This window comes from Cervus elaphus, chromosome 11 (genome assembly GCF_910594005.1).
Source record: "Cervus elaphus chromosome 11, mCerEla1.1, whole genome shotgun sequence".
NCBI lineage: Eukaryota > Metazoa > Chordata > Mammalia > Artiodactyla > Cervidae > Cervus > Cervus elaphus.
Genome location: NC_057825.1, coordinates 78,099,251 through 78,127,165, shown reverse-complemented (window position 1 = coordinate 78,127,165; position 27,915 = coordinate 78,099,251). Strand labels below are relative to the sequence as shown.

The 27,915-nt window shown below is 48.6% G+C and overlaps 1 long non-coding RNA gene across 1 annotated transcript; it reads right to left on the bottom strand.

The window, feature by feature from the left end:
- Positions 1-8,691: 8,691 nt before the first annotated feature.
- Positions 8,692-26,207, bottom strand: LOC122703267. The gene is made up of 3 exons (XR_006343430.1): positions 26,084-26,207; positions 11,947-12,292; positions 8,692-8,952 (listed from the first exon to the last, which is right to left on the bottom strand). It is a non-coding gene; the product is annotated as an uncharacterized LOC122703267 (long non-coding RNA).
- Between the last annotated feature and the right edge of the window lie 1,708 nt (positions 26,208-27,915).

Genomic DNA, 27,915 nt, shown 5'->3' with positions numbered 1-27,915 from the left:
ACAGTGTCAGCGAGACAAGGGCAAATACAAAATGCGGGGTAATTGGCGGTTTTCTAATTCGCGGCCCTTTGTGCGGCGGCGCGGAGCCGGCGGCCGCGCTCCCAAGCCCGGGCCTTTCAGTCGCCGGGGGCCCGGGCCGCCGCGCTGCCCGCGCTCCGCAGCGCATAATTAATCGGGCTTCACAGGGCCCAGGACAAAGGCGCCCATTCACCCCGCCGCTCCTCCCCCCGGGGATATTGTTATTTCTAAAAACTGCAGCCAGCTGGGCCGCAGAGAAACGTCAGCTCTGTGGGAGAATGAGAGGCCTGGCCGCGAAGGAGAGAGGGAGCTCTGTGTCCGCGCTCCGAGCAGGATTAGAGGGCCGGGGAGCCAGGGGTGGGCAGGGGGCCCGGGGTCTTTTCTCAAGTCTGCACAACTCCTCAGAAAGCCTTGTGATTTCCATGGGGCCCTGGAGGCGACTGCCATGGAGATGGTAATGGGAGGCATTGAGACTGGTTCTTAGGGAAGGAGAGAGCGGATACATTAGGACCTCGGCTCAGCTCCCGGGTGAGGGGCGGGGAGGGGGTGGAGGTGCTGGATCGCCAGGTGGGAAGGCCAGGGTGCCCCCACCTGTACCCACCCCTGTCGACACCAGGGAAAATACTGCAAAGAATAAAGGCCTGAGTCTAGATCCCGGCCGCGTGTGGTTGAGTCAGGGGTCGAGAATGCAAAGACCCCACGGTTACCTGACCTCTGCTCCAAGGACCACCTGGGGAGCCTGTTCAAAAGGAAACCTATACAAGCCTGGGCCTCACCCCCAGAGAATCAGCTCCCAAGGTCTGGGCTAGGGCGCAGGTTTCTGCATTTTCATAAGCTCTCCAAGCTCTGCTGCAGCCCCCTGACCTGGCTGGATTATCTCTTAGTACTCACTGCCCCCGAGAGATGGCTCAGGTGCCCCATTTCTTATTTCAAAGAGGAGAAAACAGGTTCAGGGACGTAAATCCACCTGCCCAAGGGGATAGAACAGAGCTGGAACGGGACCCTGGGTGGCTGTGTGCAAGAACAGAGGGAGAAGCTGCCGAAAAGGAGTCTTCCCCTCCTCCCCAGAACACTTCCTGACTGCTCAAGCCTGCTCTGGGCTCCCTCTTCTATGGCCTTTATTTGCAGGAGATCGATCTGTCTAGTTATTCCAGTATGTTCTGTCTTGTAGGTTCACTGGGGTTTTCTCCTACCTGCTCCATCAGAGGCACCCTTGAGTGGAACCCGAAGATCATTTGGGGTTTGTGTCCTGCCCAGTGCTGGGATAGCTCTGGCCAAGGCTCAGCGTATGTGAACAGCATCTCATGATTCCACGTGCCAGTCCTCCAGGCAGTGTTCCCCTTCAAAGCCCAGCACCCTCCCTGGGCCCAGCAGAGGGCCTTGTCCAGGCCAACAGTCCTGGGCTTCACCTCTGCCACTGAACCCAAGGAGATGCGCACCCATCCATTCCTCCTCCCCACACCGGGAGCAGTCATGAAAAACCACCATGGATCTCCAAAACCTCAGCCTCCTGAACACCTCCCAGAACAAGCAGGGGCCTTTCCAAAACCCTGCCCATCCCAACGCATTTCATGGAGACGTTCTGTCCCTCAGCTGTACTCTGGAAAATGTTCCCTCAGCCTAAGACGGCCAGTCCTGAGCAGGACCACAGGCCTGGGAGCCAGAGCATGCCATAGCGCCTCGCTCCTGCAAGTCAGGGAAAGGAAGCCTTCTGTGTTTTCAGAGAGCCCAGGCTGGCCTCTAAGGCCCAGAGAGAAAGTCCAAACAAGCTCACTCTGCTTCCACCAGGCCATGCCAGACACTGGAAAGTCAACATCATGCGACATTCATATCTGTGGGCGGGAGAATGTGCAGAAAACTTAAGAACAAAGTGGAAAGAAAGAGAGCAAGAGTTCAGCCAAGGCCTGGCCAGGCCTCAGAGGGGGCAGTTCGGCTGTCCAGCAGCAAGCCAATTCAGGCACAGCCACTGAAACCAGCAGAGATTCTCAGGGGACCCTGTGACCCAGCAGTCCCCAGTGGCCAGGCCACCAGCATAGCCTCAAGCAGAAAATCAAGCTAGCTGTCTCCTATTAAATAAACTTTATTTAGAGTATAGAGTGATCCAACACTTTCTGAAAGTGAGAGGAAAAAGGTTCAACTAAAAGGAAACCAGGCTATGTAAAACAATGTCCTTGAAATACACGCTGAAGTGTTTAGGGGTAAAAGAGAAAAATGTCTCTAACTTGTTCTCAAATGGTTCCATAAAATGTAAAAAATTGGTGAATCTTGGAAAAGGGCTAACAGAAATTACCTGTAATATTCTTATAATTTTTCTGAAGTTTGAGATAAAAACGAACAACGAACAGAAGGCAGCATACCACACACACAAATAACACAGAATCAATATTCCAAATCCTATACCAGGGATAGGACTCGACTTTCTTGTTGTCTGCATGCTTGCACACATCTTTCACTATCTCCTATTATATCAATCTGTGAACCCTAGTTGGTTTGCAGATCTTTAGAGGACAGCAACCCACTCCAGTACTCTTGCCTGGAAAATCCCATGGATGGAGGAGCCTGGTAGGCTACAGTCCATGGGGTCGCAAAGAGTTGGACACAACTAAGCGACTTCACTCACTTAGGGATAAGGTCTGTGTGGTTCATCTCTATAATCCTGTTGCAGCTAGCACCGTGCTTTGTAAACAGAAGACATTTAACCAAACCTGGCATCCAGTCATTGACCGTGGAAGGTTTCCTGTTCTAAGTGAGATGCAGGAAGGAGGAGGAGAAAGAGGAAATGGGGAAAAGGAATCAAGAAAGATGGTAGAATCTATAGAGATTTTCCAGTGCAATACACTCATGGCAGAACTGATGCCTTTTTTCAAGGTTAATAATCAGGCCCACCTAATCAGATTCTTCCAAGAAGCCTGAAAAAAGTAACTCAGGCCCAGTGGGGCTGCCCCATCAGGTCCACTGACAGCACTTACAGACCTTCATAGCCTGAACCCGGAACCTGGTCATGTTCACTTCAACCTGTGGTTACCAGAGTCAATCATGTGTTTATTTCATCTTTGTCTCATTCTGAGTGTTTCATGTGTGTGCATCTTTTCTCCCCAGTGAGACCATGGGAGGAAGGGTCTTGCCTCCTTCTGCCCTGGCACCATGGCCATCCTCATGGGTATGGTGGAGACACAGATGCACAATAAACCCTCAAGTTCCCCCACCAGGGACACTATGTCTGGTCTGCTCTCGTCTGCATCCCCGGCACTTAGCACAACACTTGGCACTCAGTAAAGACTCACTGAATAACAAAGTGAGTGGAAGTCTTGAGTTGAGTTGAGTCCAGTGGCCTTCTTTGCCAGGACACACTAATCAGGCTCTTGAGAGGTGCACTTTTGGCCTCAGATGCTCGGCCACAGAGGTGCCACCCATGCAGGCCCCCTTTCTCTGCCCATCCTCAGAGGGGTCCCTCTGGATGCCAGTTCTGTGACATTCCTAAGAAAGACGGCAGCACCATCTCTGCGGCCAGGGTGGCATGGTCAGTGTTGGGACAGAGGGGCCCTCTTGCCTCTTAGTGTCTCTTCTCGTGGTCCTCTGGGGTGAGGCCGCCTTGGGAAGAGAAGCTTTGCTCAGCGCATTTCTGGTGGGGGCAGGATCTTCTGTGAGAGAGCTCGGGGTGAAGGTTACAGTGCCCCCCCCACCTCCACCCCTTACTCCACCCCCACAAACACAGGCACGGGCAAAGCTGGGTCTGGGGGCAGCACAGTGCGGCACCCAACAGGTGCCGTCTTTGGCAGGGCAGCGGGCTTGGCGGGGGCAGGGGGGTGTGACCACATGGTCACCAGGAACACCACTGTCCCCCCTGTGCCAGGGCACTTGGTACAGGGCAGTGGGACGGCTCCTCCTGGGTGCCAGCAAGAACAGGAAACTGGGGCATGAGGATCTTCAATCAGGTCCCTCGGGAACCGTCCAGGCCTCTGGAGATTTGTGCCGTATTCCTCCTGCTGCCACCTTGGAGCCTGGGCCCCACGTCAGTCCAGGAGGAGCCGGACACCTTCCTGGCCGTAAAAGAAGGGACATTTCAGGCTACCCAGATAAATCTCTGTGCATCTTGGGAAGAGGGGAAGTTCCCCCTTTAACATCACCGGACCGTGGGCTGCGCCATCTTGACAAAGCTCTCCCTCTCTCGGCACTTCTCGCCGTGTCCCTGCGCCTCTCTGAAGGAAACCACCGGCTGGGCCTTGGAGGCAGAACTGGGCGTGCTCCCAGCACTCTCCACGTTTGCTTTCAATCCAAGAAAAAGCCAGTCTCCCAGGCTGGGAACGCCTACCATCCCCCATTCCTTTGCTTTTCCCCTCCCCCACCCCCATCCCCCAACCCCAAGAGCTTCCAAAGTGACAACATGTGGGCCCAAATCAAACCCTTGTCCTCAGGCCCTTGCTGGCATGTCTCCCGGCTCGCCCACCTTCCTCCTCCAGCTCCGCAACTCGGCCACCCTCCTCACCCCTGCCCCCGCCATTCCTCTTTGTGGACAGCTTGCTAAATGCAGCCAAACTTCCCCTTTCAGTTCACAGGCTTCATAAAACAGCTGCAAAAAGTCAGCAGCTCTGCAAGTTCTCTTGCAAAGTTTGGCTGAGAGCAACGTCCGCTGGTTCTAGTCATTGCTCCCCCCTCCTCCCCCCAGGCTCAGAAGGCCCATCTCCTCCTTCAGGAAACAGTGGGGAGACCAGATGCCCCTCCAGATCTGCTCACAGAGACACAATCTCCTCAGCAATCTAATCTAGAGAGAACTCCCCAAAAGGGGCCTGACTGAGTGTAGCCAGGGGAAAGAGACTGCCTGCGTACTGGGCTGGTTTCCTGACCCTGCTCAAGTCCTCTGGGACCCTGGGTGTTCCACAAAGTCCCTCCAGCCACAGTCCTCTCGTCTGGAGGACAAGGGATGGATGGATTGGTTGACCTTCAGGGTCCCTTCCAAGTCTGAAATTCCACAAATTGGTAAATTTCTCCTTAGGGTCCCCAGGGACAGCAGACAGTAGGGACTGTGCCCAGGGACAAGCATCTCATTGAGGGTGGTCTGACTCAAGCACAGGCTTCCTAAACTGCATCCCGTGTTCTCTCTGTGACACGCAGCCCTCAGTAAAAAAGAAGCGCTCACTCTCGATTCCTGATTGGACTCACCTGGGGAGACCGCACAGTATGCATCCCGGTCTACGTGCGTACATGCATGCTAAGTTGCTTCAGTCATGTCAGACTCTTCACGACCCTATGGACGGTATAGCCTGCCAGGCTCCTCTGTCCATGGGATTCTCTAGGAAAGAATACTGGAGTGGATTGCCATGCCCTCCTCCAGGGGACCTTTCCTACCCAGGGATCAAACCCACGCCTCGTCTGCTGCTTTGGCACATGCGTCCTTTACCATTAGCACCACCTGGGAAGCCCATCCCAGGTTAAACTCCAGACCAAAGAAACTAGAGTCTCGGCTTGGGGCCTGCTCATCAGTCTGTTCGGGAAGTTACCTAGGTAATTCTGAATGAGCAGATAGGGTTCAGAAGCATTGTGGGAGAAGATTCTAGAAACTAAAGATGAAGCTCTAAGCCCAAGGTGCCCCATCTGCCCCTTCTCTGCTGAGAAGGACTTGAGGCCATTGGGATGAGCCCTGTGATGAGAGAGGCCTGTCTGTCGTGAGGTGAGGGTATGCACCACGGGTGCCATCAGACACTGAGGCTTGCTATCCCCACACCCCCGCAGGACACCTGGTACAAGACCAGCCTCTGGATGCTGGCTCCTTGGCCTTGCCTGCTCCCTAACAGGCCCCAAGGCCTCCTGAGCACCCCCAGGGGCAGATGGCCCCGAGGCTGCAGTCCAAGAACTGGCAACCAACTTCACAAGAGACAGGAGGCCCCAGGGCAACTCCAGCCCTCCTAGGGCTTTGTACGGATTAAGAAAAGGAAAATAGAGAAGGGAAACTGAAACTGGGCTGAAGGCAGTGAAGGAGAAAAAGACAAGAGAAAGGGGAAGGACTCTGAGGTCAGAGAGTCATGTGAATGGCATTTAGGGAACAAAGCCCCCAGTGCTGTTCCCCTGCTCCCCCTTCATCAGTCTCCCCCTGGGCCTGGTAAGAAGCACTCTTCTGCTGGGGCCCTGGGCACAGACAGCACTGCTGCCCATACAGAAAGCCCAGGTCCATAAACCTGCCAATTCTGAGTCTGCAGCCTGGTCCATCTGCCCTCTAGGCCGAGCTAGCAAAGAGCCCTCCCCGCCCGGCACTCTTAGATTTCCACCGCCTCTGCCCTTCAGCAGCGGGGTCTCTCATCACACACTGGCCATCAAACTTGACCATTCCTAGAGCAAAGCATAGGCTAAATCCAACTCTCAATATGCTTGGCACCATATCAGGGAGACCCAAGTGATGCTGTTGGCTAGCTGTGTGACCTTGAGCCAGCCACCTCCCTTCCCTCCCTGGGTCTCAGTGCCTGGTCTTACCTGCTTTCCTGTGAAGACATATTTGGAAGGAAGGGATGTCACTGTGCCCCAGAGGTCCAGTGCCTAGGCTCTGAGGACAGAGACCTGGGCTTGTGTCCCAGGCTCTGCCATTTACTAGAGTCATGAGCTCTGTGCCCCTGTGTCCTCACCTGTAAGGTGAGAATTAATACATGGATAGCAGAAAAAGAGAAGAAAACACAGATCCAAATCAACATGGGACCAATATCTAAAATATACAAGGACCGCCCTTTGCAAATCAAAAGAAGAAAATGGCAACCAGAATAGAAAACTGGGCAAATGATATGAGCAGGCAGTTAACAGAGCTGCAAGATCATACACAAAAGAAATACCTGTTAACATGTCAGAGAGGTTCTATCAGAGAGGACTGGGGCAATAGGGATGATTTTGCCCCCTCTCACCAGGGGTTAATTGGCAATGTCTGGAGACTTTTTTGGTAGTCATGGGGTGGAGGGGGGTTGCTATTTGGCATTGAGTAGGTAGAGACCAAGGATGCTGCTAGACATCCTATAATGCCCAGAACAGCCCCTACAACAAAGACAAATCTGGCCACAAATGGTCAGCAGTGTTGAAACTGAGAATCCTGGGACTAGATAGATGGGTAAACCGATGGATGAACAGGCCTGGCTGGGACAATGAGCTGCTGAGGCATACGACTCATTAAAATGAATCCAATAAAAGGGTGGTGGTAATGGTTCCTCAATGTTTGGCAGACAGTAACAAGTTCAATGAATGGTCACTACTCTGTTACTGTTCCCTTGAGGGGTCTGAACCCTCATCGCCCTTATGTTTGCTCCAACCGGCAAAGCTGTGGGCTTTAGACCAGAGGGCCTCTGCTGTCACCCAGAGATGGGCACACAGCCACAGTGGGCAGCCCAGCTCTCGCCCCTGCGCCCAGGGGGTGGTGGAATGGGGGGAAATGCAGAAGGGCCAAGAAGGAAAAAGGGAAAGGTGGGTGGGAGTGCCTGGGCTGCGGAGTGAAGAGGAAGAGAAAGGCGACACTGCAAGCTTCGGGGTTTCACAATATGACAAAAATACCCAGAAAGGCAGGGGGCGGGGTGGGCCACAGGGAGAAGTTGAAGTTGAGCAATGGCTGTGGTTCTCTTCACAAATTCATGGAAAATCCTCTTTTCACACCCTCTGGTTCAGTTAAATTAGACCCTTAACCACCTCCACTGTGGCCTAGAAAGAGATGCATCCCGTGGACACCGTGGCTGGCACTATCTCCTCCTTGTCACTTCCTCCTTCTCCACCCCCTCTGGTCAGTTATCCATCCCTGTTTTCCAGGGTGGAAATTCCCACTCTGGTCCCCCTAGAGCCCTAAAGCAATTGACAAGATACATACAATATTATCATCATCATCGCTACCATCATCTCATCTCTTAGCAATCAGCATCTGGGAAGAAATCACCTTCCTTACACAGCAGGCCCAGAGACCTTCTAAGATTCTTCAAGCTGAGCCCCAAATTTGGCTCTGAGATTCCTGGTAGTCCAAATGAAATGAGAATGGGGGACAGTTTCATGAGTTGGATTGCCCATAATCAGAAGCCCACCAGTTCCTCTGAGGATACAGAGCTTCACCAGAAACTGGATCCTGAAATATATTCAGCTCCCAGGTCTTATAGCCAGCACTGGCTGAGGCAGTGACTACTAGAGACAACAGCATCCCAAAATAAATGCAGTAGCAGACTCCTCCGGCCTTTTTTCCAGAAAGCCCCACCATAAAGGAGGAACATAAGAAAGATTTTGTGGTGGTTAAATAACGTGGTCCAAGAGGCGCTTGGCTCCATGAGAGCCCAAGTCGTTTCAGGGATAAGTCTCATCTGGAAGAATGGATGGAATGTGTGGCCTTTAAATAACCCCCATGAACTTTATTTCTCTCAACTGAGCTTTTGATAAAACTGGGGCAGCGGGAGGCAGTTGGAGGTTGTAACCGCTGACAAGGGTCTGGCAGGCAGTGCTCTGGCGCTGGGTGAGGGTGGGGCCAGGCGTCCCTGGCACCTTCAGAGGCATCATTCATGGATTCAGCTGTTCTCAGTCTCCCCCAAGGGCCCAGAACACTCAGAGCTTTCTCATTTCGCTCTGACCTAAAGTGGAACTTGCCTGAGAGGCTGGAGGAAGCAGAAAGCAGGGCTCAGAGCAGGACTTGGGACAGGATTGCTGGCCTGCCCCATAGCCTGGCCTCTCTTTTGGGTTGTTACTAAAAGTAATAATAACCTGCATCCATTGTGGGTCTAAGCATTTTGTCACTACGTCAGTTTAATCTTCACAACCAAGCTCTGATCGTCCTCAGTTTACAGATGAGTAAACTGAGGCTCAGAGGGCTTCGCGGCTCTCACAGTGAGCCGAGAGGAGAAGGTATGGTGCCCACTCAAATCCGGCCGATTCCAGAGTTCACACGCGTGTGACCGCTGCGCCATCACACCCCTCACATAGAAGGAGAGATAAAAACTGTGGGGAAAGTGAAAAGGCAGTTAAGTTGTGGCATCAGAGCACAGGAAACGCGTGACTCTCAGAATGTGATCCCGGAGAAAGCCGGAAGCCGGCAGCCCTGTTTTGAACTGAAGGCCCACGGGCTCTGAGAAGCCCTCTCGGGGGTCCAGAGCCCGGCTGGGCTACAAACGGCAGTCGCATCCAAGTGTCTGTAAATAGCAGGAGCGGGGGGTGTTGTGTGAGGGGTGCTACGGGAAAGTGGGCAAAGGACCCTGAGACCAAGCTCAAGAGGCGCCTCAGCGGCTGCTGGGGATCCCTCCGCCCGCAATGAGGAAGCGGTGCAAGCCCAACACTCCGCTCTGCAGCGCAGGACCAGGCTGGTCTGGGCCGGCGTCCCGCCCGGGCGACAGGCGATTCCTGTCGCTTGCTGACCCCAGCAGGTGGGCACCTCCGGGACGAAATAGAACCTGTGCAGTTGTCCTCCGACTAGGTGGCCCAGCGACGCCCTCCTGGCTCCTCCGCGCCCCACCTCTTTGATTGTGTACACTGACCTCCTTTAGAAGGTCTCTTTAGAACGGGGATGGGAGTGTCTAGACGACAGGAAAGCTTTCCAGATCAGTGAGCAATATGCTGACAAGCAGGGCCCGGGCTCAGCCCCAGGAAACTGATGACTCAGGAGGACGTGCCTTCCCTCCACAGACGTGTTCATCAGGACGGCCAGGGCCCTCCCCTGCCAGGTGTGAGGCTGAAGAGAGGACTTCCACCCAGCCCTTGCCATCGTGGGGCTTCCTGTCCAGAAAAGGGCACAGAAGTGGACCCAAGTCAGCGTGTCCTCGTTAGGAACACTGAGAAAGGAGGGAAGTGAAAAAAGGAGGGATCCAGAAGCTAACCACTTTCCCCCTCTCGTCTCCCCCCAACCTCCATGCACACTGCCACCACCCTGCTCTCTGGCCTGGATTATTACACTTGGGTCCTGCACACAGTGAGCTTGCTCCTACCACGCGGCCTTTGCACTTGCCGTTCCCTTTGCCCTTCCACAAGCGTCCCCATGAGTCAAGTGTCTTCACGTGTTACCTCAAAGGTGCCTTCTCAGGAGGCTTTCCCTACACTGATACCACCCAATTAAAGGTCACAACAATGCCCCCTCTTCTGCCAGGCCACAGATGCTTCAGTAGGTACAATACATGAAGGCATCGCTCACTGATTCCTCACAGCCTCTTCTCTTGTGGAACTTGGGGTAGATTTCCCATTGGCCTTGGCCCATGAGAGTGTACCAGAAGGACCCTCCCTGCCAAACATCAGCCAATGTACTGGAATCGAGCCCGGCTTCTCCAACCCACTGACCCCAGGACCAGTCCTCTCCCATTCTGGGGAAATTTCTTGCGGGTCTTGGGCATCCTTCCCCTTCCCCATCCCCCACCCTATCAAGCAAGTGGTCATTCTGACCTGTTGTAGTAGGACTGGGTATCTGGTCACCAAACTCATCTCCTCTCTTCCCAGATACCCAGCTCTATTTCAGCTCCAGCTCCCCTGCCGTCAAGCTGGTGGAGCCTGAGCAGAGGCAGTCTGTCTCTCTTCTGGGCTGAGGATGTTAAGAAGCAGAGAGGTGTCCCTTCCACCTCTCTTTTCTCTATAGCCATGGCCTCATGATCTAGGAGATGGCAGAGCTGCAAGATGGAAAGAACCTCTGCTGGGAGGAAGGCTGCCTGCCAATCAGGGGCACTCATCTTGGACTTTATGTGAATAAAAAATAAACTTGGTGAGGATCCTCCATTTGGGAAGTCGGCTGGCTACTCGGTATTTAACTTCCTGCCTTTTTAAGGACTTGGGCCCTGCCCTCAGGTCAACACTCCTCTGTCCCCTCCCCCAACTGCATTTCCCACCTGAACTTTGTCCTCTCTTCCCCACCCCACACTCAGCCTGTGGGGATGACTGAGCAGCTGATGAATGAATCATTGCTTCTCTCTGGATCTGCAAGCTGATACAAAAGGCAGCGTGGAAGAGAGGGAAGGTGCTTCTGACTACCGCTGTCTAAGCTTGGCTCTGACAGTACAGCAGTATGGGACTTCCCGAGACTCAGCTTCCTCATCTTTAAAATGGGAACAATAGAATCTGCCCATACCACCACCCAGAGGGAAAGATGGGGGGTGGGGGTGGGGGGTGTTGATATGCAGGAGCAGCTTCTCTGAGCCGGACTCTCCAAACATCATCTCAAAGCGCTTAGATAGGGAATTGAGGTATACAGAGTTTTAGAAGTGTCTGCCAAGTTCACCCGGTCAGTAAGTGGCCGCCCCACTCTTGACTTGGTCTTCCCCATCTCTCTCTCACTGAATGGCACCAACCCACACCCAAGAGCTCAACTCAGGGACCTCTGGTTATGCCTAACTCCTTCTTCACCCTCACCTCCTACACACACTTCAGCACCAAAGCCCAGTTACTTTATCTTATTATACTGAGTAGCTCTCCAGTCTCGCCTTTCCCTGCACCTCTGCTGCCGCCACCCTGGCCCAATCCCCTGCTCATCTCTCCTGGACCCTGCAGTGGCTTCCCTGTTGGCCTCCACGTAGCTCCACCTCCACACAGCAGCCCTGGGGCTGGTCAATGCCAATCTGACCATGTCAGCGCCGAGGTTAGGAAGTTCAGTGGCTTCCTGCTGCTCATATGAGAAAGTCTTGCCCAGTGTGAGAGACCCACCTCTTCCCTGCCCCTCCTCTCTCCTCTAGAACATCGGTACCATGAAAACCCTCCAACTCCCTCCTTGGTGGGAGCACATGCTGCTCCTTCTGTGAGGAATACCTGTCCTTCCCTTTTTGGCCTGGCTTACTTTCCTATCTCAGTTCTGGTGTCACTTCTTCAAGAAGTTTCCCTGACCTTCTTGTCTAGGGGACATCCCTTTATAGCAGTCATCTCTGTTATTATCTTATGCCTATTTGAGTAATTACTTGATGAAGGTCATCTCCCTCCCATGACTTTGGGCTCTGCAAGGACAGGAACTGTGACCATGTTGCTTACCATTGAAACCCAGTGTCTGACAGTGTCTAACTCATAGCAGGACTTAAATATTGGCAGAGTAATTGAATCAGTAAATGCTAGAATTAAACTCCAAGTCCGTATGAACCCCTCAGTCATCAATCGTTCTGGGGAATTGATTTGTCTGCTTAGGCTACCTAAGCAGAGGTATCACAGACTAGTAGCTTAAACAGTAGAAGTTTATCTTCTCATAGTTCTGGAGGCTGGAAGTCCAGGATCAGGGTGCTGCCAGTTAGGCTTCTGGTGAGACCTCTCTCCTCAGCTTGCAGATGCAACTTCTTGGCCTTTTCTCTGTGCACACGAGGGTAGAGATCTCTGGTGTCTCTTCCTAAAAGACATCAGTACTGTTAGATTAAGGCCCAACCCTTATCACCTCATTGAACCTTAATTATTAATTACCTTTTTAAAGGCCCCATCTCCAAATACAGTCACACTGGTTAGGGTTTCAACATGCAAATTTTGGGGAAAAAATTCAGTTCCATAACATTCTGCCCTCTGGCCCCCCAAATTCACATCCTTCTCACATACAAAATGCATTCACCCCCATCCCAACAGCCCCAAAAGCCTTAACTCATTCCAGCATCAATTCCAAGTCCAAAGTCTCACTAAATGTCATCTAAATCAGATATGAGTGAGGCTGGAGGTATGATTCATCCTCAGGTAAAATTTCTCTCCAGCTGTGAATCTGTGAAACCAGACAAGTTATGAATTCCAAAACACAATGGTGGGGGAATTCCCTAGTGGTCCAGTGGTTAAGACTCTGAGCTTCCAATGCAGGGGGAAGGAGTTTGACCCCTGGTCGGGGAACTAAGATCCCACAGACTATCCAGGGCAACCAAAAAAAAATTTTTTTTTTAATTTTTAATTGCATTTAAAAAATTAAAATAAGTCGGGTTTAAAAAAACCACACACACAATAGTGAAACAGGTATAGAATAGACATTCTTATCCCAAAAGGGAGAAATTTTTAAAAAAGAAAGGGGTAACAGGTCCCAAGCCAGTCCAAAATTAGCAAGGCAAATTCCAGTTGATCTTAAGTCTCCAGATTGATCCTCTTTAGCTCAATGTCTTACCCTCTGTGCCCACTGGAGCATAACCCCATGACCTAGGCAGTGGTCCTGCCCCCTCCACTGTGCTAGGCAGGCTTGCCCCCGAGGCACTAGCTGAGGGCATTCTAGCCCTCTGAAACCAAGGAAGTGGCCCCACCCTTTGAAGGGCCTTTCAGTGGGAACAGCAGCCCTGATAATCTATGAATCATCTTCATGGTCATTTTCCCCTTTTCTTGAAAGATAGCAGTATTGAAGCTGGCTATTCTATTGTCCTGCTCTGTAGATTCCAAAAATCTGACAGCCTTCCTCCACTCTTTTCTCTGTCCCTTTAGTCCCTGCTGGCAGTGATTCTGCAGGTATAATCCCACCTCTATTCCTGGCCTCAGCTGAGATGGCTGATTCAATTCATGGATAATCTCATTACAGAATGATCATCCATCCACACCCTTGATGTTTTCCTCCAAAATGCTGCTTTCTTATTTTTTGAAATATGATAAGCTGAGAATTTTCTAAATCTTTGAATTCTGGTTCCTTTTGCTTAACCATCTCTCTCCTCTCACATTTTACTATTAGCAGTAAGGAGAAGCCAGGCCACCTTCTTGATACTTTGCTTGGAAATTTTCTTTGCTAAATATCCAAGGTTGTCACACACAATGTCTACCTTCCACAAGACACTGCAACACAACTGAGACAAGTTCCTTTCTCATTGGTAATGAGGATCACCTTGCTGTCAGCTTCCAGTTCCACGTTCCTCATGAGTTCCCATCAGAAGCAGCCTTATTATTCATAATCCAGCAGCATTCTCTTTCAGGTGATGTATCTATTCTCTACAGCTTTCTCTGTGGCTCTTGACTTTTCTTTCTAAGTCTTCACCAGAATCACCTTTAATGTTCATATTTCCACCAATAGTCCCTTCAGGGCAATCTAGGATTTTTACAGCTCAAAACTCTTCCAGCCTCTACCCATTACCCAGTTCAAAAGCCACTTCCGGAACTCCCCTAGTGGTCCAGGGGTTAAGAATCTGCCTTCCAATGGAGGCGACGCAGGTTGGGGAACTAAGATCCTGCATGCCATGGGGCAACTAAGCTGCAACTGGAGAGAAGTACAGGCACTGCAATGAAAGATCCTTCGTGCTAAAACTAAGACCTGATGCAGCTCCAAATTAAATAAATAAATAATTTTTTTTAGAGAAAAGCCACTTCCACATTTTTATGTGTTAACAGCAGCAACCCTATGCTTGGTACCCTAATCTGTATTATTCAGGGATCTCTAAAGAAACAAAATGAATAGGATAAACAAAAATGAAAAGGGAAATTTATTATAAGGAATTGACTTATACAATTATGATGGCTGGAAGTCCAACATCTGCAGAGCCAATGTCCCAGTTCAAGTCCGAAGGCTGGCAGGTGGCTATAGAAACAGGAACAATCGACGTCTCACTTTGAAAGCTATCAGGCAGGAGAATTCCCTCCTACTCAAGAGGGGGTCAACATTTTGTTCCAGTCAGGCCTTTGGCTGATTGGATGAGGCCCACACAAAGGAGGAGAATTTACTTTTATTAGTCTACCAATTTAAATACTAATCTCGTTCAAAAATATCTTTGCAGAAACACCCAGAATAGTATTTGACCAATTATCTGGGCACCCCATGGCTTTGTCAAGTTGGTACATAAACTTAACCATCACACAGAATCACATGAGAAAGTATATGTGATCAAAGCTTAATGAGTATCAGGGCCAGTGTAAGCAAAGGATCAACCCTAAAGCTGGCACTGTGATTTGCCATCCACTCATTTCTCACACACCTACTATAAATGTCTCAGTTATCTATTGCTGTATAACCAGCTATCCCAGAACTTATTAGCTTGCAACAGCAACCGTTTATTCTTTCTTATGAGTTTGTGGATCAGGATTTGGGGCAGAGCTCAGCTGGGTGGTTCTTCTGCTCCAGACAACATCAGCTGTGCCACTCATTCAGTTGGGCTAGGCTGGAAAGTCTAAGAAGACTTGACTGAACTATTTGGTACCTCATGACCTCTCATCTTCAAGTGCTGTCTTATCAGTCTATAGCCTGTCATGTTTTTTTTTTTATAGCTTATGGCTTGCTTCCCCAAGAGCATTTCAAGAGGAGAAGCAAGCACTTGTCAGGTCGATGCTTGAATCATGCTTCTGATGGCACATTGTCCAGAGCCAGTCACATGCCCAAACCCACCTGTGGGAGAGGACTATACAGGGGCATGAAGACCAGAATATGCGTGCTTCCTTGGGTCACACAGTCTCCAATGTAACAGGCAACCAACATATGAGGGACACCAGTCCTGACTCTTGTCCTCAAGGATCTGACAGTCCAGTACAGCATTTCCGAGTAGTACTGGGCCACAGCATCTCAACACCATTCATGCAAACACAAGCCCCAATGTGAATTCTTGCCATCTTTGGATTAAAGCATCTCATTTTGTAAAAGCAGATTATCATAGAATAATAAGTGTATGCACATATTTGTCACTTTCCATACATATATTTTTTCAAAATAATTTTAAAGGAAAATATTGCTAGTTTTGCATATTTGTGGGAGTATATAGTTGACCCATGAAAAACATGAGTTTTAACTGTGTGGGTCCACTTAACACTCTGATTTTTTTCTGCAGTAAATGCTACAGTACTACACAATCAGCAGTTGACTGAATTAAGGATGCACAACCACCAAAACAGAGGGTCAACTATAAGCTGTACACAGATTTTTGACAGTGCGAGTGTTGGCACTGCTAATCTTGTGTGTTGTTCAAGGGTCAACTGTATTTTATTACATTCCACAACATGCTGGGAAGATAGTTTGGGAAATGCCAGCCTAGTGAACCCTAGTAGGAATAGAAAGTTTGGTGGAAAAGGCTTTTTGACTCCTAGGGTCACAGACACAGGTGGCCCATGGTGTATCAGAGACATCTTGTCCCACCAGGTTGGAAGGCCCAGGGTGTCTGTGGGACTCTCTGTTTTGTCTCCAGGAGTGATGGGAGGTCAGGGAGCATCATTCCTACACCACTGGAGGAGGGGCTGAGACAACACACGGCAGGGGACCTTGACACATCATCTGTGTCACCCTGCGCCCCCTCTGCACCTGGCACATGGTCACACACTGAACACCACCCATCCCACCACATCTGACCCCACTTCAGAATGACTGAGAAGAATAGGAGGCGCTTTTCAAGGGCTTGAAATTTTCCTCCCAAAGCCCAGACTCCAAAGCGCTGCAGAAAGAGAGGCCTCAGCTCTGAGCAGAGTAAGCAGGGCCGTTGGCCAGCTGGCCAAGGTTACTCAGAGTAGTATTGTCTACAGGATGGCCTACAGCAGAATCTCCAGTGGCAACCAGGAGATCCAATGCATTAGCCTGGAAGAGGGCCCAGGAATCTGCATTCCTAGCCTCCACCATGGGTCCCAGGGTGCTAGTCCCTTCCCAGGGTCTCCATGTGGTTGTTTTGGAAAGGTCCCAGTGGGATGGGGGTAGCAGAGGGACACCAACCCTGAGGTGTGGCCCCAGGTTATATTCACTGTAGGCAGGGCACAGGTGACCAGTACCCAGAGATGCAAGAAGCTTCACATGCCAAATGGAATTTTTTTAAGATTCATTTTTATTATTATTATTATTTTGGCTGTGCTGGGTCTTCATTGCTACGTATGGGCTTCCACAAGTTGCAACGAGTGGGGGCTACTCTCTAGTTGCGGTACATGGGCTTCTCACTGCAGTGACTTCTCTTGTTGCAGAGCATGGGCTCAAGGGCACACAGGCTTCAACAGGCGCAGCATGTGGGCTCAGTAGGTGCAGCTTGTGAGCTCTAGGGCAAAGGCTTAGTAGTTGTGGCACATGGGCTTAGTTGCCCCAAGGCAAGAGGAACGTTCCCAAACCAGGGATGGAACCCGTGTCCCCTGCATTGGCAAGCAGAATCTTAACCATTAGACCACCAGGGAAGTCTCAAATGAACTTTTTATTTTCAGACTCTTGATAAATATATATATGTATGTATGTATTTCTCTTACAATGGCAGAAACAACTAGCCTCTAGTTTCCCTCCACAGAAAAATCCCCAGAGATTAAATTGTTTTTTGAAAAAAGAAGAGAAATTTGGATCCTTGTTCTGGGTGGGAGGAGGGCTCAGAAGAGGGGAAGGGAAATTAAGAAAGGAGGCAAAAGACACAGAATTCCAGAAACCTCCTTATGGTTTCCTACCCCCTGTATCTTATCTACTGTGTATTCCCACCCCACCAGGGGAAAACCCAGACTGGACCTACCCACCCTCCCTGCCTCACTCCCCCTCATTCCAAATGTACCCATAATCCTTTCAGAACCAGGACCTAGTGAAAGAAGGCAGAAGGAGTATAATCTCACTTGTTGTGGAATCTGAAAAAACAGGTCTCATAGAAACAAGAGAACAAATTGGTGTGTTTTTTTTTTTTGCCACCAGAGGCAGAGGTAGAAGATGGGGAAAATGAGTGAAGGTGGTCAAAAAGTAAAACTTCCAGTTATAAGTTTTATAACTTCCAGTTATAAGATTAATAAATTCTTGGGATCCATTATACAGCAGGGTGACTACAGTTAACATGACTGTGTTGTATATTTGAAAGTTGCTAAGAGAGTAGATCTCAAAAGTTTTTATCACAAGAAAAAAATTATAGTTATGTGAGGTGATCGATAGATGTTGGGTAATCTTATTATGATTATGATTATGATTTCACAGTGTATGCATCTGTCAAATCACTGTTGCTCACCTTAAACTTACACACAATGTTATGAGTCAATTATATCTCAATAAGCCTGGAAAAAATTAAAATTCAAAAATAAAAGGCCCCGATCCACAGCGAGCTCAAGATTAATTCCAATGTCGAATATTTGGAATGCAGATATTCTTGATTAGCTCAGCCTGAGGCTTTAACAAGCAGTCAAACTGGGGTGAGAGTTGACATCCTGCAAGAGGGCATTATTTATGAACTCTGAACATCCTCATCTTAAGTCTTAATTCCTGTGACAATATACTTATCAAGTTGCCGAGGTACTTTCATGTCTGCATTTATGTTTATTATTTTTTCAATGGAATTTTTTTTTTCTGTAGTTGCAAGATGGGTTTCTCTTTTAGTTGCTCTGCAACATGTGGGATCTTAGTTCTTTGACCAGGGATGGATGTCCCCTGCATTCAAAGTTGGATGCTTAACCACTGGACCACCAGGGAAGTCCTGCATTTGTGTTTGTATTGTGTGAATTTTTCCACCACTTAAATTAAAAAAAAAAAAAAATTTTATATATATATACATATATATATATATATATATATATATATATAAACCAGGGCCTCCTTCTCACTGGGTTATCAGCATTGCCTAAAGTCCTCCCCTCAGGCCTTGTCTCCAGAATGTCCAGGTCCCAATGCCCATTGAACCCTACCCCAAAAGTTTTGTGGGTAGAATTCAGGGATCCATGACTTCGGGTGAGAAAAATATATATATTTGCACAAGCCTCAAACTGAAATTTACCATTTCCTTTTATTGTAAATGCAGGGAACAATCTACAGTAGTATTTGCAGACATTTGTGACGTCGTGTTTGTGATATAGTATTTGTGACATTGTCACCAGTAGAAATCATTTTGAGGTCACATTGGAATTATTGCCCATCTTTTGAAATATCTATCCAGCTCTACTTTTAAATGACCACCACCAAAGTGTCAGTAAAGAAGCCTGTTACTCTTTCATAAAGCTATTTCCTTCATGGTTTGATCTCTGTATTTTTGCACCACTGGTTTCTTTTGTAGACCTGTGGATTTGATTGTATATGTTTGAAAACACCAAGAAAAAGTCTGTAGGCTTCAGCAGATGTCCACTATGTCCATGGTCCATGAAAAGTCATGTCTTAGAGTTCTCAGTCCTAATAGTTCTTAGATTTTTTTCCCAGTATGAAACCCCCCCCTCCAAAAAAAGAAAACCACAAAAGTGTTCCTCTACCCTAGTAATTACATTTTTGGTATTTTCTTGAGAGAAAGTTTTAAGAGCCAAAAGCTGTTATGTAATCCTTGTCTTTAAACAAATGTGCATTTTATCCATCACAATGGTATCTCTTGACTTTTGGAAAACAGTGGCCACATCTGCAGGAGAGCTCCCATTGATCAATCTGGTTTCCAGACCCCCTGCAGTAACCCGCTCCTGCATGCAGGCCCACCGAGATGAACATGTGGATCTAAGCAGAACCGTGGGACCCAGAGCATGTCACTCCCACTCCTCCCAGCATGAGGCTGGCCCCAGGAAATACTCAACAGATACAAGCTGGTTGGGTGGACCTGAGGCAGCTGTCCTTGGGTGGAATATGACTAATGCCCCTCCCACCCCCACCCCCACTTCTCCCCAGCCCCCAGCCTCCTGGCCCTGAAATAGAGTTGTCACAGCCAACAAATGGAAATACAGCATACCTGGTTAAATCTGAACTTCAGACCAATAGCGAATCATTTTTACTGTAACTATGTCCCATGTAATATTTGGGATATACTAATACTTTAAAAGATTCTTTGTTTATTGAGGAACCTGTTCCTCTAGAAGCCTGTTCCCAGAAAGGTCCCTACCCAGGTCTGGCTAAAGGCTATGCCCGATCCCAGGTTCTCAGCTGAGACTCCGGCCTCCATCCAGGGTCCTTTCCAAGACCATAGGACAAAAGGAGTGGGGCCAGGGAGATGCCCAACTGCGGCCCACCGCCCTAGCAGCCCACCCCTCAGCCACTCCCACTCACTGGCTAGTCTCAGGACACCCCCGCCCTCGGGTCAGTAAGGGGAGAGAATTGGTCCAGGGAGGAATTCCAAGCTCCCGCCATGCTCAGGGTTAGACTTAGTAATACTTTTGGAGAATCTTTAACCTCTGCCTGCATGAAAAGGACATTTCCAAGCCCAGTCCTCCTTAGGAAGTAGCCTATCCCCTCCATTTACCTCAGCCTCAGAGCTCCTCACTCACCCACAGCTCCCGCAAATAAACCTACCAGGACACCATGGGAAAGGACCCAATGACCAGGTACCCACAAAAAAAACACATGGCAGCAAAAGTCAAAGCATGGACAGGTACACAGATGCGTTCACTTAAGGAACGGTGAGGCACCAGCGGGGCTTCCCTGGTGGCTCGGTGCTAAAGACTCTGCCTGCCACTGCGGGAGACACAGGTTCGATCCCTGGTCCAGGAAGATCCCACATACTTTGGAGCAACTAAGCTTGTGTGCCACAACTACTGAGCTTGTGCTCTAGAGCCCAGGAACCACAACCGTTGGGCCCACATACTACAACTACTGAAGCCCACACTCTAGAGCCCTTGACCCACAACAGGAGAAGCCACCACAATAAGAAGCCGAATTGTGCAATGAGGACCGAGCCCAACCATAAACAAATATATTAAATACTTTTAAAAATAAAAGAAACAGTGAGGTACCATCAACAGATTAACTGATATAGATGTTTTATCTATACACACACACACACAGACACACACACACACCCATGCACAATGGAATACTACTCTGACATAAAAATAGATGAAACTTGCCATTTGTGCCAACATGAATGGAGCATGAGGGAATTATGCTAAATGAGTCAGATGGAGAAAGACAGATATCATATGATTTCACTCCTGTGTGGACTCTAAAAACAAATTAACAAAACAAAAATGAATAAACAATCAACATAACACTTAGATGCAGAGAACAGAGTAACAATTATCAGAGGGGAAGGTGTGAGGGGTGGGGAGAGCAAAATAGGTAAAGGGGCTCAGTTCAGATGAACAGTGACAGATGGAAATTATATTTTTGGTTGTGAGCACACTGTATGGTATATGGAAGTAGGAAAACAATGTTGTATACAGTAAAATTTACATAATCTTATAAACCAATGTTATTTGAATTAAAAAAAATCTAAAATGTAAAAACAAAAGAAAGGGGACTTTCCTGGCAGTCGAGTGGTTAAGACTCCACGTTTCCAATGCAGGGGGTGTGGGTATGATCCCTGGTAGGGTTAATTAAGATCCCACATGCCTTGAGGTGCAGCCAAAAAAAAAATGAAAGGAATAAAGAGAGAGAGAAAAGTGAGAGAGAGAGAGAAAGGACAAAAGGAAGGAAAAACAGAAGGTGGGAGAAAGAAAGATGGAAAGAGTGAGGCCGATAAACCCAGAGGATCAGTCACAGTGAGAAAGCCTCACAGGCATAGAGGCTGGGAAAAGTTCCCACTTAGCAAACACCCAGAACACACATGCCCCACAGTTTCATCCCCATCTGGGTCATCATCCTGAACCAGAGATATCCAAGATGGTGCTGGAGTCCAAGGGTTTCCCAACCACACCTCCTGAAGAAGCTAAAACACAAACAACTCAACCTTGAAAGTGTTTTATTTTTTTAAAATCAGGCTGAAGTAATAGATTACGTTGAAACTGGAACCTGGAAAGATGTTACCCCAGATAGTGATGATGGCGGCGATAACAGCAACCACAATCACCAGCATTTCCTGGGTGCTAGCTCTACCCCAGGAACTGTGTTCTGTGCTCTGCATACATTATTTCACTCAACCCTGGCGACAGCATGTAAGGGAGGAACTGATATTAGGCCCATTCAGTTCAGTTCAGTTCAGTCGCTCAGTCATGTCCGACTCACTGCAACCCCATGGACTGCAGCACGCCAGGCCTCCCTGTCCATCACCAACTCCCGGAGTTTACTCAAACTCATGTCCATTGAGTCGGTGATGCCATCCAACCATCTCATCCTCTGTTGACCCCGTCTCCTCCTGCCTTCAATGTTTCCCAGCATCAGGGTCTTTTCAAATGAGTCAGTTCTTTGCTCAGGTGGCCAAAGTTTCGGAGTTTCAGCTTCAACATCAGTCCTTCCAATGAATATTCAGGACTATATCCTTTAGGATGGACTGGTTGGATCTTCTTGCAGTCCAAGGGACTCTCAAGAGTCTTCTCCAACACCACAGTTCAAAAGCATCAATTCTTCGGTGCTCAGCTTTCTTGTAGCCCAACTCTCATATCCATACATGACTACTGGAAAAACCATAGCTTTGACTAGACAGACCTTTGTTGACAAAGTAATGTCTCTGCTTTTTATGCTGTCTAGGTTGGTCATAACTTTCCTTCCAAGGAGTAAGCATCTTTTAATTTCATGGCTGCAATTACCATCTGCAGTAATTTTGGAGCCCCCAAAAATAAAGTCTGTCACTGTTTCCACTGTTTACCCATCTATTTGCCATGAAGTGATGGGACCGGATGCCATGATCTTAGTTTTCTGAATGTTGAGTTTTCAGCCAACTTTTTCACTCTCCTCTTTCACTTTCATCAGGAGGCTCTTTATTCTTCACTTTCTGCCATAAGGTTGGTGTCATCTGCATATCTGAGTTTACTGATATTTCTCCTGGCAATCTTGATTCTAGCTTGTGCTTCATCCAGCCCAGCATGTCTCATGATGTACTCTGCTTATAAGTTAAATAAGCAGGGTGACAATATACAGCCTTGATGTACTCCTCTTCCTATTTGGAGCCAGTCTGTTGTACCATGTCCAGTTCTAACTATTTCTTCCTGACCTGCATGCAGATTTCTCAAGAGGCAGGTCAGGTGGTCTGGTATTCCCATCTCTTTCAGAATGTTCCACAATTTATTGTGATCCACACAGTCAAAGGCTTTGGCATAGTCAATAAAACAGAAGTAGATGCTTCTCTGGAACTCTCTTGCTTTTTCAATGATCCAGTGGATGTTGGTATTTGATCTCTGGCTCCTCTGCCTTTTCTAAAACCAGCTTGAACATCTGGAAGTTCACGGTTCACATATTGCTGAAACCTGGATTGAAGAATTTTGAGCATTACTTTGCTAGCGTGTGAGATGAGTGCAATTGTGCAGTAGTTTGAGCATTCTTTGGCATTGCCTTTCTTTGGGATTGGAATGAAAACTTACACAATACTGGGAAATGGACTCTTGGAGGGCATGACAGAACCTTGTGAAAAGAGCAGTGAACCCACAGGAGACTGTCCTGGACTTCTCTGTGGGTGTCCAGGAGTCTCCAGCAGAGGCATGGGGCGGTGGTGGCCTGCTGCAGGACTGGGGACACTGAGTGTAGCAGTACATGCATGAGATCTTTTGAGGGAGGTCACCATTATCTTCATTACCTCCACCATAGTTTCAGTTCAGTTCAGTTCAGTCACTCAGTCATGTCCGACTCTTTGCGACCCATGGACTGCAGCACGCTAGGCCTCCCTGTCCATCAGCAGCTCCAGGAGTTTACTCAAACTCATGTCTGCTGAGCTGGTGATGCCATCCAACCATCTCATCCTCTGTCATCCTCTTCTCCTCCTGCCCTCAATCTTTCCCAGCATCAGGGTCTTTTCAAATGAATCAGCTCTTCGCATCAGGTGGCCAAAGTATTAGAGTTTCAGCTTCAACATCAGTCCTTCCAATGAACACCTAGGTCTGATCTCCTTTAGGATGGACTGGTTGGATCTCCTTGCAGTCCAAGGGACTCTCAAGAGTCTTCAACACCACAGTTCAAAAGCATCAATTCTTCGGTGCTCAGCTTTCTTTATAGTCCAACTCTCACATCCATACATGACTACTGGAAAACCAAAGCTTGGACTAGACAGACCTTTGTTGACAAAGTAATGTCTCTGCTTTTTAATATGCTGTCTAGGTTGGTCATAACTTTTCTTTCAAGGAGCAAGCGTCTTTTAATTTCATGGCTGCAGTCACCATCTGTAGTGATTTTGGAGCCCCCAAAAATAAAGTCAGCCACTGTTTCCACTGTTTACCCATCTATTTGCCATGAAGTGATGGGACCGGATGCCATGATCTTAGTTTTCTGAATGTTGAGTTTTCAGCCAACTTTTTCACTCTCCTCTTTCACTTTCATCAGGAGGCTCTTTAGTTCTTCACTTTCTGCCATAAGGTTGGTGTCATCTGCATATCTGAGGTTATTGATATTTCTCCCAGCAATCTTGATTCCAGCTTGTGTTTCATACAGCCCAGCATGTCTCATGATGTACTCTGCTTATAAGTTAAATAAGCAGGTGACAGTATACAGCCTTGATGTACTCCTCTTCCTATTTGGAGCCAGTCTGTTGTACCATGTCCAGTTCTAACTATTTCTTCCTGACCTGCATGCAGATTTCTCAAGAGGCAGGTCAGGTGGTCTGGTATTCCCATCTCTTTCAGAATGTTCCACAGTTTATTGTGATCCACACAGTCAAAGGCTTTGGCATAGTCAATAAAGCAGAAGTAGATGTTTTTCTGGAACTCTCTTGCTTCTTCGATGATCCAACAGATGTTGGCAATTTGATCTCTGGCTCCTCTGCCTTTTCTAAAACCAGCTTGATCATCTGGAAGTTCACGGTTCACATATTGCTGAAACCTGGCTTGAAGAATTTTGAGCGTTACTTTGCTAGCGTGTGAGATGAGTGCAATTGTGTGGTAGTTTGAGCATTCTTCGGCATTGCCTTTCTTTGGGATTGGAATGAAAATTCACCTTTTCCAGTCCCGTGGCCACTGATGAGTTTTCCAAATTTGCTGGCATATGGAGTGCAGCACTTTCACAGCATCATCTTTTAGGATTTGAAATAGCTCAATTGGAATTCCATCACCTCCACTAGCTTTGTTCTCAGTGATGCTTCTTAGGGCCTTTGCCCTGTTTCATTCTGTACTCCAAGGCCAAATTTGCCTGTTACTCCAGGTGTTTCTTGACTTCCTACTTTTGCATTCCAGTCCCCTATAATGAAAAGGACATCTTATTTTGGTGTTAGTTCTAAAAGATCTTGTAGGTCTTTATAGAACCATTCAACTTAAGCTTCTTCAGCATTAGTGGTCGGGGCATAGACTTGGATTACCATGATATTGAATGGTTTGCCTTGGAAACAAACAGAGATCATTCTATCATTTTTGAGATTGCATCCAAGTAGTGCATTTCAGACCCTTTTGTTGACTATGATGGCTATTCCATTTCTTCTAAGGGATTCCTGCCCATGATAGTAGATATAATGGTATTCTGAGTTAAATTCACCCATTCCAGTCCATTTTAGTTCACTGATTCCTAGAATGTCGACATTCACTCTTGCCATCTCCTGTTTGACCACTTCCATTTTGCCTTGATTATGGACCTAACATTCCAGGTTCCTATGCAATATTGCTCTTTACAGCATCAAACCTTGCTTCTATCACCAGTCACATCTGTGAGGCTGCCAGGGTTAATACCATGACGGGCGGCCTGGACCTAAGTTTTAGCTTCCCCCGAAATGGTAAGATTCCCTACCCCCATCAGGTAACCTGGAGCCAGCCAATCAATATGCGCCCAGTAAGAACAAAGGGAGAGCTGAAAAGCCCGCGAAAGTCTGTACCGATAGAATTACTTTGCAAACATGTAACCAATCCGCTTAAGCCAGCTACTAACCGCTTTTGCATATCTTATAAATCTGTGTAACAAGCTTGAGCTCGGTGCTTTCTGACCCTGCACCACTGTGATGTTTGTGGCAGAAGGCCCTGGCTCGAGACAGTAATAAACTTCCCTTTTTGCGAGTTGCATTGTCTTGGAAGCCTTCTCTCTCTTCCTGCTCGGGGATTCGGACATCGGGCATAACAACATCCACAACTGGGTGTTGTTTTTGCTATGGCTCTGTTCATTCTTTCTGGAGTTATTTCTCCACTGATCTCCAGGAGCATATTGGGCACCTACTGACCTTGGAAGTTCATCTTTCAGTGTCCTATATTTTTGCATTTTCATACTGTTCATGGGGTTCTCGAGGCAAGAATATTGAAGTGGTTTGCCACTCCCTTCTCCAGTGGACCACATTTTGTCAGAGCTCTCCACCATGATCTGTCTGTCTTGGGTGGCCCTACACAGCATGGCTTAGTTTCATTGAGTTAGACAAGGCTGTGGTCCATGTGATCAGATTGGCTAGTTTTCTGTGACTGTGGTTTCAGTCTGTCTGCCCTCTGATGCCCTCTCTCAGCCCCTACTGTCTTACTGGGGTTTCTCTTACCTTGGACGTGGAGTACCTCTTCACGGCTGCTCCAGCAAAGTGCAGCCGTTGCTCCTTACCTTGAACATGGAGTATCTCCTCACGGCCGCCGCCACTGAGCTTGGCTGTGGGGTATCTCCTTTCCACGGCTTGCCACTCCAGATCTGCGCAGTTGCCACTCGCTGCTCCAGCGCTGAGCAGCCACCATAGTTTGGCCCCAGGTAAATAGCAGGGAGGGAACACAGTTCCACCCATCAACAGAAAATTGGATTAAAGATTTACTGAGCATGGCCCTTCCCATCAGAACAAGACCCAGTTTCCACCTCAGTCAGGTTATCCCATCAGGAAGCTTCCATAAGCCTATTATCCTTCTCCATCAGAGGGCGAGCCAAGCGAAGTCACTCGTCTGTCTGACTCTTAGCAACCCCTTGGACTGCAACCTACCAGGCTCCTCCGTCCATGGGATTTTCCAGGCAAGAGTACTGGAGTGGGTTGCCATTTCACAGACTGAAAACCACAATCACAGAAAACTAACCAATCTAATCACATGGACCACAGCCTTATCTAACTCAATGAAACTATGAGCCATGCCATGTAGGGCCACCCAAGACAGATGGGTCATGGTGGAGAGTTCTGACAAAACGTGGTCCACTGGAGAAGGGAATGGCAAACCACTTTCAGTATTCTTGCTTTGAGAACCCCATGAACAGTACTAGGACCATTAACAGAGGAGAAAAGTGAGGAACTAAATGAATGTCTTGGTAGAGATTCCAGCCTCTGACCTGGGGCTAACTCCAAAATACACCCTTAACCCCAAGGAGACTTGTGACTGTTCCAGTTCAGTCTCCAGACAGTGTGTGTACACACACACACACACACACACACGTGTACACAGGTGGACATGCCCACACCCCACCCTGCAGCAGGAGCTCTTGGGCAACATTTTCATCATGGAAAGTGCTGGAGGGGCGCTGACTGGCAGAGAGGTTTTTAAGCTAGTTCTTCCTCCTGCTGGTTCTCCTCAGAGACCAGTCCTTTTCCTGGACAGGCTTGGTCCCTGAGGAGGCAGGCCTGGGAGCTCTGGGGAGAGACGTCATCAGGGTCCCCTCCCTGACCAGAGCCCCAGGGGACCTTCCGGGGTGAAGGCAACTGAGAAGGGAGGCTTCCCTCTATCTTCCTTATTCACCCCCTGCTCTGGGGAATGGGAACTACAGTGAAAGAGCTCTCAGCTGCCAAGAGCGCTGGTCCCCCAAGTCCACCCAGGGAGGAAGCAGAGAAGTTCCCTGAAGAGCCCCCCAAAAGGGCTGTGTCAGGGTTACCTGCCTCAGGGACGTTCTTAACCCCAACCAAAGAAGAAGGCACCCTTCACAGCCTCCAGCTCTGTGCTGGGGCTTGGCCATCAGCTGTTCTCAGATGGAGGCTCTTTCTGCCCCACCCCCACTCCCTACTCAGTCTCCAGGGGACGTGGAAGCAGCTTTGATGAAGTCTATCAAAGAAGCCTTGTTCTTAACAGCTGTTTCCTGGGAGGGCAATTGGAACAACAATAAACCCTCACATCTGTTTAAGGGGCTGGTGGCAGGTCCTCCACCCTCAGCCCTGTGGGAGGGCTCCTGCTCATCAGCAGGACGGGAAATGACTGCGCCCATCAGAGAGATACCATTTAGGACCATTTGGACTGGATGGGGACACCCACCCCATTTTACAGATGACTAAACTGAGGCCAAAGCACCCTCTGCCCCCAAAGGGCTCCCCACACAGAGCCCACTTCCCCAGGGACTCTAGGCAGGCCCTGGCTTCTCCTCTGGATCAGCTCACCTCCACTTACGCAAGACAGGACTGGCCCACAGAGAGGTGTGGGAGGCACATGGGAGGATAAAGCCCACGCAGAAGGGAAGCCTGTGTCTATTTGGAG